This window comes from Camellia sinensis, unplaced genomic scaffold, assembly GCF_055761805.1.
Source record: "Camellia sinensis isolate YWXY unplaced genomic scaffold, ASM5576180v1 Unanchor12, whole genome shotgun sequence".
NCBI classification, from domain to species: Eukaryota; Viridiplantae; Streptophyta; class Magnoliopsida; order Ericales; family Theaceae; genus Camellia; species Camellia sinensis.
Genome location: NW_028128998.1, coordinates 3,437,897 through 3,450,356, shown reverse-complemented (window position 1 = coordinate 3,450,356; position 12,460 = coordinate 3,437,897). Strand labels below are relative to the sequence as shown.

The window sequence follows — 12,460 nt, the reverse complement described above, 5'->3', positions numbered from 1 at the left end:
ATCCATTAAAATAAAAACATGTAATCAGAGAACACTCATGAATTCAGATATTTAAAATAGTCACATGACTACTACTATCACCACGTCCAGAACTTTCTTGAATTCAGATATTTAAAATTCACTCAACAAATTAAACAACACGTATGCCATTGATGTGATCAGCAATCAAGAAAACAAACAGACAAGTAGCCTCCTTATTTCTCTGTTTCTTGAACCGCTTATGTTCTTTCTTTGCACTCTGAATCACCCGGGCTGCGGCTAGTCTGCAGCTTTGACCATAAGAAGATAGCATACATACGGACACAAGACACGTGCACAAAATAAATATTATTAATAATCACTGACACAGCCAATCTTAACATAAGGCATGGCTAGAATGAGGACAAGGGAGCATATATATCGTATATACTCCCCATACAAATACTGTACATTCAACATTGATCAATTTTCTAAATTTCTATATTTATAATTTCATAACACGAAGGACAAATCTCAACAAATTCATTTCAAGTGATTTCAATTTTCAAGTGAGTCCTCCCGCCAACCCACCCAATCCAACCCTCCAAAAAAGGTAAGATGAATTTAAAATTTCCCATAGATTGCATAGGATGGAGTCAGCAAATGAAAAGACAAAACAACGCGTGGTTGAATACCTCATAGCACGATAAAATGGCCTGTACCGTAGGACATATGAAAGAGGGCATCCAAGTATGGAATAGATTGTTGCTTGGAAAAAAATCTTTAAATCTGGAAATAGTGAACCATGTCAGAAGCACTATACTGAAGCATATCAACAACTTAAAATCATCATAAACAAGAAATCCCCTAAAAGAAAGAAGAAAACAAGAGTTTAAGAAGTTTAAGAATGGACACAATTAGAATGCTTCAGAAACCTTCTAATTTTTAAATTAAAAAAAAAAAAAAAAGGTTTACTTACAAGCAGTATGCCCTGGCACCAACAAATTAGGTTTAGTTTCTACAACTACAGTATTATGTAGCAAGCGTATGACAAGAATAAACACTGATCAGTTCTTGATTGTCTTGTAAATGAAACCACCATCACCATCATTATCTGCAATAAGCAAGAAGTATATATTAAACTAACATTTGTGACAGATTGAAATCAACTTTGTAAAAAGCCTCCGAAGTCCTGCTAAAATTTATTTTCAGGCAGTATAAATTTTAGAATGAGGGTACCTAAAATGGCTCAAGATAAAAACTGAAATAAAAATTTAAAAGAAAACATCCAGAAGATTTAAAAGTTTGCGTACTAGCAAAATTGATGCTTCAAATTAAAATGGCCCATTGACAATAAATCAAAGCAAAGAAACAGTTGTGATGGAATTACCCATGAGAAAATATCAACCTCTGCTGTACTTGAATCTGGGCTCATGGGGCTCTTGCTGCGTGCCGTCCATCACTGTTCTATAGGAGCCGGTGTGGGTATCACTTCCTTGTCTATAAGTTGCATAAACTCTTCTATATATTCAAGATCTTTCATGCTAGGCTTTTGATAAGGTTCCAGCAGGAAAACAGGTCTCAGATACCCATTGTTGGCCACCACAATCGAAGCCCAGAATTTCATCGCTCCAGCCTACTCTGTATCCCTCTGACTTCCTCCAGAACTCTGCCTCCCTCCAGAACTCTGCCTCAGCTTGATTGACCTTTATGATATGGTTTTTGTTGAGAGGATCAAGTCAAGGGCATGTAGTTTATCTCTTGGCTCTGTAAAAGAAAGCTCATTTATGTCTTGCTCATTGTTGTTCAGAGATTTGGTTGCTGTCACATTACGTCTGCAAATAGCTATTAACGCAGAGGGAAAGTCTATAGTACATTTTGTTCAAAAAATGTATGGTACATAAAAAATCAATGGCTAGGATTGAGCCACATCATTAAAAGTGACCTGCTAAACAGGTCACTTTTTATAGTTATGAGCTAAAATCATATTTCTTCATAACTATAATCAAATTGATTATAACTTAGTTATAACCACATCTCATAGCCAACACCATTTTGTTCATAACTAATATCCCATATTTCATAACGACATCTCATAACCAACATCATTTTGTTCATAACTAATATCACATATTTCATAATCATAATCACATATCTCAAAACCAACACCACTTTGATCATAACAAATATCACATATCTCATAACCATTGATCACATATCTCATAACTACTACCCACATAAATCATAATCACATCTCATAACCAGCCCCTTTAGTCATAACCAATTCACATATCTCATAACCACTAGTCACATATCTCGTAACCAATACCTTTTTTGTCATAACCAACATCACATATCTCATAATCACTAATCACATATCTTATAATTAACACATTTTTGCTCATAACCACACCACTTTGATCATAACCAACATCATATATCTCATAACCATTGATCACATATCTCATAACTACATGAATCATAACCACATCTCATAACCAGCCTCTTTGAGTCATAACCAACATCACATATCTCATAACCAATATCACATATCTCATAATTACTAGTCACATATCTAATAACCAACATCACATCTCATAACCACTAGTCATATAACCAATATCTCATAACTCATAACCATTAACACATATAGCATAACCAAACACCCTTTGACGCCACTTTGCTCATAACCATTACCCACATATCTCTTTACCACTAACACATATAGCATTTTGACACCACTTTGCTCATAACCATTACTCACATATCTCATAACCACTAACACATATAGCATAACCAAACATCCTTTGACACCACTTTGCTCATAACAATTACCCACATATCTCATAACTACTAACACATAGCATAACCAAACACCCTTTGACACCACTTTGCTCATAACCATTACTCACATATCTCATAACCACTAACACATATAGCATAACCAAACACCCTTTGACACCACTTTGCTCATAACCATTACTCACATATCTCATAACCAACAACACATATATCATAACTACTAATCACATATCTCATAACCAAACACTCTTTGACTTATAACTATACCACTCTGCTCATAACCAAAATCACATATCTCATAATCACTAATCATATATCTCATTACCTTTACCCACATATGTTATAACCACATCTCATAACAATCACCCTTTGTTTCATAATCAATATCACATATATCATAACCACTAATTATATATCTCATAACCACTACCCACATATAGGGGTGTAAATTTGGCCCACGAGCTCGCGACACACCCCAAGTCCACTCGTGCCCTGGGTAGGCCCAACTAGGCTCAAGCCTAAACCCAACCTAAGACCCTGGGTTATGTGTTCTAGAGCCCGGCCCGACCCTGGTGTGTTATGGAGTGTGACCCATCCCGTGAGCTCACCCTAAAATTTTCTTCCCCATCCGGCTTGACCTGACCTCAATGGCTCCCTGCCCCCATTGTCAGTGTAATAATCAAAAAATTAAATCAAAACAATTTGAAAGAGTCATATAACCGTTAATTCCACCAACAATAAATTTTATTATTTTATTATTTTTATATATATAAATTAACTCCTCCCTCATAAGTCCTATAAATACCACCCCTCTCACATTTTATTTCTCACAAACAAATCTGTCTCTCAAACTCTCATTCTCTCTGAACTCTCAACTCTCTCAATTAATTTTGAAGTGTCATCCCTAAGTGACAATTGCAATTGATCACCTATCTCTATTTTAGATTTATTTTTAGTCATAGTATCTTCATTAAAGATAATAGAAATAATAATACACAAACGATATACTTTTTAAAATATCAATATACACTTATAGACATATATATATATATATATATATAATTTAACTAAATTTTAATAAAAAATATGCTGAAAAAAATTATCTATGATGCGATTTTATTTTGTTGTACTAAATAATTTTTCTCCTAAATTTTTTTCCCAACTTTTCTTCATTTTTTTCTCCACTCAATTTTCGTTCCCTTGATTTGTCCTAGTTGTGCTTGAGCTCTCTCTATTTTTTAATCAGACTTCTCTATTTCACTCAAATCGTTGAACAACCATCGTTGATAGTTCTTCCTCACTGGATTCTTCTTCTCTATACTCTTGTGTCTCTATAATAGATCCTTGAACTCGTCACTATTCTCTCTGTCTATTTCAACACTATTCATTCTGGTGATATTTCTCTATCTAGTAAATGCATTTATCTCGAAACTCTAGCTCTTTCACATTAATATGTCATACATATACAAACCTTTGGCCGTAGTTATGATTTTATCAATTTGTACATATGTTATAGAACTGTTGAAAAATGAATATTACGCATTTTGTTATACTGTTCTGCTATCTCAACTCTCTTCATCCGTCAAACATCTCTCTCATTCCTTACTGTCACTGTAGATATCTCTGATGTTCCTTATCGAAAACAACACCATCTTTGACATAATTTTCACAGGCGATAAGTCCGTTCAGTCTCTCTTTCTCATATTCCCTTTCTTTTTGCTCTATTGGCTAATCTTCTCTAACTCTCATTTGGTGTTCCATGGCTATAACTCGTGGATTAAATTATTTAATTCTTGCCATTAAATTATGTGTTTATTTGTATCATTAGAGATCTCGATTGGCCTGAAATAGAGAGAGCAGAGAGAAGAGAGAAGGAGAGGAAGAGAAAGAGAAAGAGAAAGAGAAAGAGAAAGAGAATAGAGGGGAAGAGGGAATGGAGAGAGAGAGGGTCGATCACCACCTCCTCTGCCTCCGCTTCCGCCTCCGCCTCTGCTTCCGATCGTCGCAGTCTGGCCTCTGATCTCTGATCTCTGCCTCTGATCTGTGTATGAGGATGATGTGTTGAAGTTTTTTTTTTTTTTTTCAGATTTTTACATTTTTTTTTTGTCTCTTTCTTTGTTGTGTTGATGAAGTTGTGTTGGGTTTCAGATTTTTACTTTTTTTTTTGTCTCTCTCTCTCTACTGTGTTGATGAAGATGCGTTGGGTTTCAGATTTTTACATTTTTTTTGTCTCTCTCTCTGCTATGTTGATGAAGATGTGTTGGGTGGTTGATGATTTTTTTTGGTCTTTCTCTCTCTGCTATGTTAATGAAGATGTTGAGTGGTTGATGATGATGATTCTCTCTCTCTCTCTCTCTGCTACTCTCCTCTTCTCTTCTTTCTTCTTTGTCTTCTTCTTCTTCTTTTTTTTTGATTTTTCTTCCCAGTTATTGAAAAAAAAAAAAAACAAATCAAAACGACGAAATGACATCGTTTTGAATTCGGGCAAAATTCGAGCTCAAAAATTTCGAGCTACCAAGCATAATTGTTTCTATAATTTTAAACAATTTTGTTACGCCAATTAGTGATGCAATTATGTATTTTCTATTTTATATCTCAAAACTTTGTGACTAGATTACAATATTTGTAGTTTCTAAAATTTTAAATATTTTTGTTACGTCAATTAATGGTGTGATTATACATTTTGTAGTTGATGAGTAAAATACTTTCTTTTTTTATTAATTTTACTTAATAAAAATAGATGAGGATTTATATTAAAAAAAATTAAGTGTAAATTGATAAAATTATAAATTAATAATTTATTTTATTATACTACTCTAAATGTTTTAATTTTTTTATTATGATTATTACATAATTTCCCCCAAATAATTTCCTTTAGAAATTTGGAACAAACCTCCAAATTTTGTGAAAATCAAAATTCCCACCTTCCATGACAAATCCCTCTGACTCCCAAACGTCTTCAAAAATTTCTCTCTCTCTCTCTCTCTCTCTCTCTCTCTCTCTCGGTCGTTGCCACTGCCCTTGCCACCGCCGAGACCTATTTTGCTTTCGCCGCCGCATCCTCCACCACGGAGAAAAGCTCCCAAAGCTATTGACGAAGATCTCTATAGGATCTCGCCGAAGCTCCTCCTCGCCAAGCATCGAAGAGTGAGTCTGCCCTTTTCTTTTCCTCCTAGTTTTAGCAAGCTACATGCCTCAATGTATCTCTCTCTCTCTCTCTCGCTCTGCAGCTTGTTTCTCTCCCTTTCTCCATCTCCATTCTGTGAAACCCTAGACCGAAATCCCCTTCTTCGAAACTGGCCCTTTCACTGAAATCCAATCTGATAGGCCATTCTTTTCTCATTTGATTTTCTCAGAAGAATGTAATTGTAAATTGAGAAGTACAATTCTTTTCAAAATCTATGAAAGCATTGGGATAAAAATTAGTTAAACTTCCTTATTTACATTTTATGGAATTCTTTCTTTCAACTTAATTAGAAACTTAAAAGAAGATAAATTACTTTTAACAATTACTAAATTTGAAATTAAGTCGAATTTATATTAGTAAGTTTCCATATTATTAATGGTGATTTGGGATTTTTTAGTCTCATCAAAGATCGAACAGAAATCAAACCAACTTGTGAATTGTGGATCCACAGTACCAAGAGTCAACTTTGAAAACTTGATTCTATCATTGGTGGGTGTGTTTGAATTATATGATACCTGTGAATTGTGTTTGAATTATATGATACCAAGAGTCAACTTTGCAAGGATTCCCACATGCTAGGAAATTTTCAAAAAATTCAATAGGCAAGACCTCTAGCTGAAATATAATCAGTTGTGTGATTCCATTTCTACACTTCTCGTGTACACTCTTATACTCCATTTTCCATACTTGGTGGTAGAGGAGAAGGTGAGAGCTGTGTGTGCCCCTTATTTATGTTACTTTTATTAAAATTTCCATGGATTCTATAAAAAGAGAATCCTTGATTAGCAACAGAAAATAATGTTAAACTCCTAGTCTTATAAGCTTAAAAAAGGTGTGGCTGATATTCTTGTTCAGAGGGGTTATGAAAATGGAAAAAAATTATTGATTAAATGTTCTTTACAAGACGTTGGCCAATGCTGTGGGACTTCATAGAGAATTTTGAGGACTCAAAGATTGTATAGCTACTTCTGTTTTTCTTAGATGTACTTGTGGATGTTTTTGGGTACCATCTCCTTCGATGCCTTTTAAAAAATATTTACTTATCCAACAAAGAAAGTTAAGAAAAAGGCTGAATGAAGTCAGAAATATGTATCCCGTATTATTAATTCATCTGAAAGGATCCTTGAGAAGCTTAGCGAAGGGAATAAACTATTGAGCTCACTAAGTGGACCCTCATATTGGACACTGTTGAGCTAATTAATTTGCTTGGTGTATGATTCTAATATCTACGCATGTCGCTCAATTGTTTTTTTACGGGCACAAATTTTAATATTTTCTTGAATGGATTCCATTGTCATCTTAAAACAAGAGTGAATAAATTTTTTTGTTGAATATGTGGTTTGTGATCTAATAGAAAAATCAATTGAAAAGGACTTCTAAAGTAGAGGTTTGTTAACCCCCTCCTATTTTTGCTTTGCCAGTTGGAAAAGAGAGATTGTAAGAGGATAGGAAAAGGAAATCACGAGTGTTTCTTTATTATAAAAAAAATTTTTAAAAAAATTTATGTAGCTTTTCAGTTATACAAGTAACAAGACTAAGGTTTTTTATTCAATACCATCATTTTTCAAGTTTTCTTCCTTTATTCTTGTCATCTTCATTCTTGCTTTAGATTAGCATGTCCAGATAGAATTAAAAGCATCGGCTCTATAATGAGGCTCCCCAAAGAGGAATGACCGGGTAATGATTTGGAAAAATTTATATGCTATTGTTTTAGCTTCCTAAGATCTCATATTGTTGAGTGTGGGTGTGCTGTCTTGTTACTTACAGGTGTGCTGTCTTTTGATAGCAGGGCACTAGCGGGTGTATTTTTTTTATTTGTTTATTTTAATTTATAGTAGGATACTTGTGGGTGTGTTGTTGTTTTATTTTTTTTTTGCAATTAATAGCAGGGCACTGGTGGGTGTGTTTTTTTTTTTTATTTGTTTATTTTAATTGATAATGGGATACTTGCGGGTGTGCTGTCTTTTTTTGTTTGTTTGTTTCCAATTAATAGCAGGGCATTGGCGGGTGTGCTATTTTATTTATTTGTTTCATGTTAATTGATAGTAGGCTACTTGCTTCTATTTTTTTGAATTTAGTTGCTTTGAATTGATAGCAAGGCACTGGCAGGTGTGCTTTTATTTTGTTTGTTTATTTTAATTGATAGTAGGAAACTTGCGGGTGTATTGTCTTTTTTTAAAAGGGAGATGACGTCACAAGAGAAAGATTGAATTCATTTTTGATTGAACTCAAATTTGTTGAATGACATGTAAATGTCTGGAAATTCTGAATTGATACTTTTGCTTCCCACCCACGAGAAAAATAAACATAATTTTGAGAGAGTAGAGAAGAAATGTACATGTTTGAAAAGAAAGAACTCTAGAGGGAAAAAACATCACAAGAGAGTCTGGTTCAAGTAAATTCATTAAATTTCATAAACATTTGAAAATTCTATACTGAGATTTTTGCCTTCACCCACCCATGACAGACGAAGCATGAATCCTCTAGAGTGTTTATTTTATTTTATTTTCAAGTGATTCTACATAAATAATAATTGCTTCCAGGCCTCAATATCAATTTTCTTTTTAAGACAAAAATGGAGAATCTTCCCATCAAAATATTTTCGATCCGGATTTTTTTCCATATACATAATATCACTTTTTCCTGAATAATTTTTGATAGGGATATCCCCTAGTATATCAAAAAATTTGCCCCTATGTTTATGTGTGTTGTAATTATAAGAACTCTTTCGATTCTTATTTACTTGGAATGGTGATCCATAAATATATGGGTCCCTCTTATTTTCATAATTAACAGATCTATAAGATAAAAGATTATATCTATAGTATTTTGAAAATTCTCAATCTGATTTGGTAATGAATATACTTCGTAATCGTTTTGTTTTTTGTAATGAATTAATAGGTCTTTTTCATATGAATTCCCTATGTTTAAATCTTGATTTTGAATTATACGACATTGATTGATTTTATTTTTCCATTTTGCTGCTATTAATCTAGACCATCTAATATGAGATAAATGGTATTGATAATGACCACTTAACCAGTTTTTCCATTGATTTAGTCCAGAATTCCGAAGTTTCTTATGTCTTAATTCATAATGAATTATTCCTTGTTTCCAAAATAATCTTTTATTGAAGTCTTAAGAAAAAAAGACGTTCCGTGTATAAAGTTATACTTGCGGGTGTGTTTATTTATTTATTTTATTTTAATTGATAGTAGGGTACGTACAAGTGTGTTTTTTTATTATTTGCGTATAATTGATAGCAGAGCATTGGTTAGGAAACAAAAACACATATCAGGGAATGATTCTCCTTGGTTAAGAATCACTAAACCAAATCTTACAAACTTGTGTGTTTTAGATCAATCCAAATACCTAAAAATATTTTGATTGTTGATTACAGCCAAAAGAACCCAAACCAAAGAACCAAATCTTACAAACTTGTCTGTTTCTATTTTATTGTGTTTCTATTGATCAACCAATATTTTGATTGTCTATTTATTTTGATTTTCAATAACTATGTCATTAATTTATTCTTTTCGTATTGTTTTTGATGTAGTTATCATGGATCCTTTTGGATGTGCTAAATTTGAGCGTAAGCTTGAAGATAAAGAAGAGTTAGGTTCCCATGCAAAAGACCCTATTCAAAGTATAACCAAGAATGATGTTCTTGAAATGCAATTTAATTCAGAAGAGGATGCCAATGATTTCTATAATCAATATGCTAAAGTTGTGGGATTTAGCATTAGGAAAGACACACGAACAATGCAGGAAACAAAGGTTCTTAGTAGAAAATGGGTATGCTCAAGGCAAGGCCAAAGAGCAAAGCAACACTTGGCCCGTCTCTAGGTGATTACTTTTATGGCATCTTTTCAGTTCAAATTATGCTCATTTTGCTTATATTTGCTTTGCAAATTTTATGTGTGATTGCTTAATTCCAATTTCCTGATATGCCAAGATAGATTTTAGCTAGAACATTTAGATGTCATAACTAATTATGATGTTTACAACTTGATTATAAAAATAAATAATTTACGAACACAAAATGACAAAAGAGTGTGTAATGACCAATATATCAAAATTCAATTTGTTATGATTTGAACCATAGATTTCAAGTGAACAAACCTTAATGACAATATAATTTGTTTTTGCAGGTGTTGCTGTGGGTAATAGTTGATATGATCGAGCGGGTGATATTGGGAGCTAAACTAAGATTTTTTTTTTACTTTTTTGAGGACTTAAATTTGTTAGTATTTTGTATAAATACTCTTAAACGATGGTTGATGGATATTTTTTGAGGACTTAAATTTGATAGTATTTTGTATTTTATGGTTGATGTAATTTTGAAATTTATATTGCGAAGACATTCACTAGTTTAGGTTTTGATAAAAAAAAAAAAAAAAAAAGTAAGAATTCTTTACAATTGAACAAATTTTCTCTAATTTGTTTGTGTTTGTGGGCGTATGTCAATTTCTATTCACTTGATTTTACTGCTATTGACAGAGCTGGATGCAAAGACAAATGGCTTTCTTCTTGTAAATGCTAATGGTGGCTTGAATCAGATGAGATTTGGGGTCTGGTTGTTGTGTTATTTGATATTTTAATTGGTTTCAATTTAATCCTTAATGTCAATTACAGTCTGATAAACAAATAATTTTAGAGTGCAAATATGTGATATGGTTGCTGTTGCTAAATGGTCGATTGCTGTTCTTTTGGTTTATAAAACCATACAAATGGAGATTGAACTGAAAATATCAAAACTGAACTGACTGAAGCTTATGGGGAAACTGATCGATTTCTGTCAATTTGGTCTCGCTTGGTTGGTTTTCTTAGTTTGGTCAGTTTTGCGGTTTTTCTTGGTTGGTTTTATTGGTTTGGTCGGTTTTGCTACATAGCTAAACAAGAAGTGTTTTAATATTTTTGCTTTCCAACATCTCTTGCTAGTGTGGTGGTGCTGGACCACAAAATTTGTGTAGTGGTCACACTCTATTACGACATGATGTGTTCGTCTAGAAAAAAAAATACGTTAGTTTAATTTACATTTAATTCATTTCATATCATGCAGACTATTCAATATCCACATAAGAATTCAGATTATTTTTCAATGTTTTTTGCTTTCCTTTGAAATCATCCGCTGCTCAATTGTATGCAACCTAGAACCAACCGATGCAAAAGCCAATGTTTTTGTTTGAGAAGTTAAATAGTAGGTATTTGGAACTGCCTTTGCAAATTATTTTTATGAAGACTATATTGCAATTAATGAAATTTCTTCTGGTTGTCCACTGTGGAATCCATTGAACAAAATCAATAGTAGTCCAGTTCTGGTGGTGTCATCCAATTGGCACTTTGATTTCTCATTTGTTTCCCTATTTTATAACCCATTTGAATCTGTCAAGGGTCTTGACCGATCCATTTAAGCATGGTTCCTCTCTCTGTTTTCATTGTTCCCTTCTCATTTTGCCGTGAACTGATCAACTAAGTTGGTAACTTTGTTACTATCAATATCCAGCAGGGCAGTCTACTTTTCTATTTCTTCATTTTTCTAGTTTTTATTTTTAATTGGAAGGGGGTCTAGTAGGAATTTAAATGTTAAAAGAAAGAGAAAAAAAAAATCAAAAATTGGACTTATGAAGAGTGATGGAAGCAAAGTGAAAACCAATTTTTGAAACCAAATGATAATAATATCAATAATGATACCAACAAAAAAAGAAAATCTGTTTTTTCATTTAACATGATACCAATAATATACGTTCTTTTTTTTTTTAATACTGAATCGATGAAAATCTTCTTTTTTTATTAAAAAAAAAACAAAAAAGAAGAAAATGCCGCTATAGACCAAAAAACCAACAAAAGACAGATTTTAAGCCAACATCAAACAAATCCAAAGAAAATAAACGATGATGCGCAGCTAGAATGTACCAAAGAATCTTGTTAATTATGACGCTCTGTCTAAGTTTCCCAGACATGAATAGTAGAAACATAATAGCATTACGTGCTTGGCAATGGTAGCAACTCGTTTTTGTTTGCTCCCACAACCTTATCCACTATCTTTCCTTCTTTCAGGATGACGAAAGTCTATAGCCTCTACTTCCGTTTCAATTCACCCCTAGCTCTAAGTTCTGCACAAGATAGCACACTTGAGAATATAATTTTATAACAAAGGTTGAGTTATAAACTCAAAGTTCACCAGTTTAAGAAATGCGATAACGTCATTGATTGTACGAAATTATGAAAAATAAAAAAGAATAGAACATCACCAGCTTTATATTGCGCGATATCACCAACAATAGGAGCTGAATTGTGCTTGTATATCACAAGATCAAGTAACAAGCGAGCCATATGCAAATAGTCAAACTACATGCCAAAAGTAGTAAGTACCTGCACAATTTTGTTAGACTTGGCCTAAGCATTTAAAGCAGGCCCATCTCTACAAGAAACACTAAACGTGGTCATTGTATTGATTAGATTAAGTAATTAATAAAGGTTTATTTTGAACCAAAAGGGAAAATCCAATAA

The 12,460-nt window shown here is 33.0% G+C and overlaps 1 long non-coding RNA gene across 1 annotated transcript; it reads left to right on the top strand.

The window, feature by feature from the left end:
- The first annotated feature begins 9,503 nt into the window (after nt 1–9,503).
- On the top strand, nt 9,504–10,268 carry LOC145814681 (uncharacterized). Its single transcript, XR_014358026.1, has 2 exons — nt 9,504–9,793; nt 10,099–10,268. It is a non-coding gene; the product is annotated as an uncharacterized LOC145814681 (long non-coding RNA).
- The last annotated feature ends 2,192 nt before the right edge of the window (nt 10,269–12,460 follow it).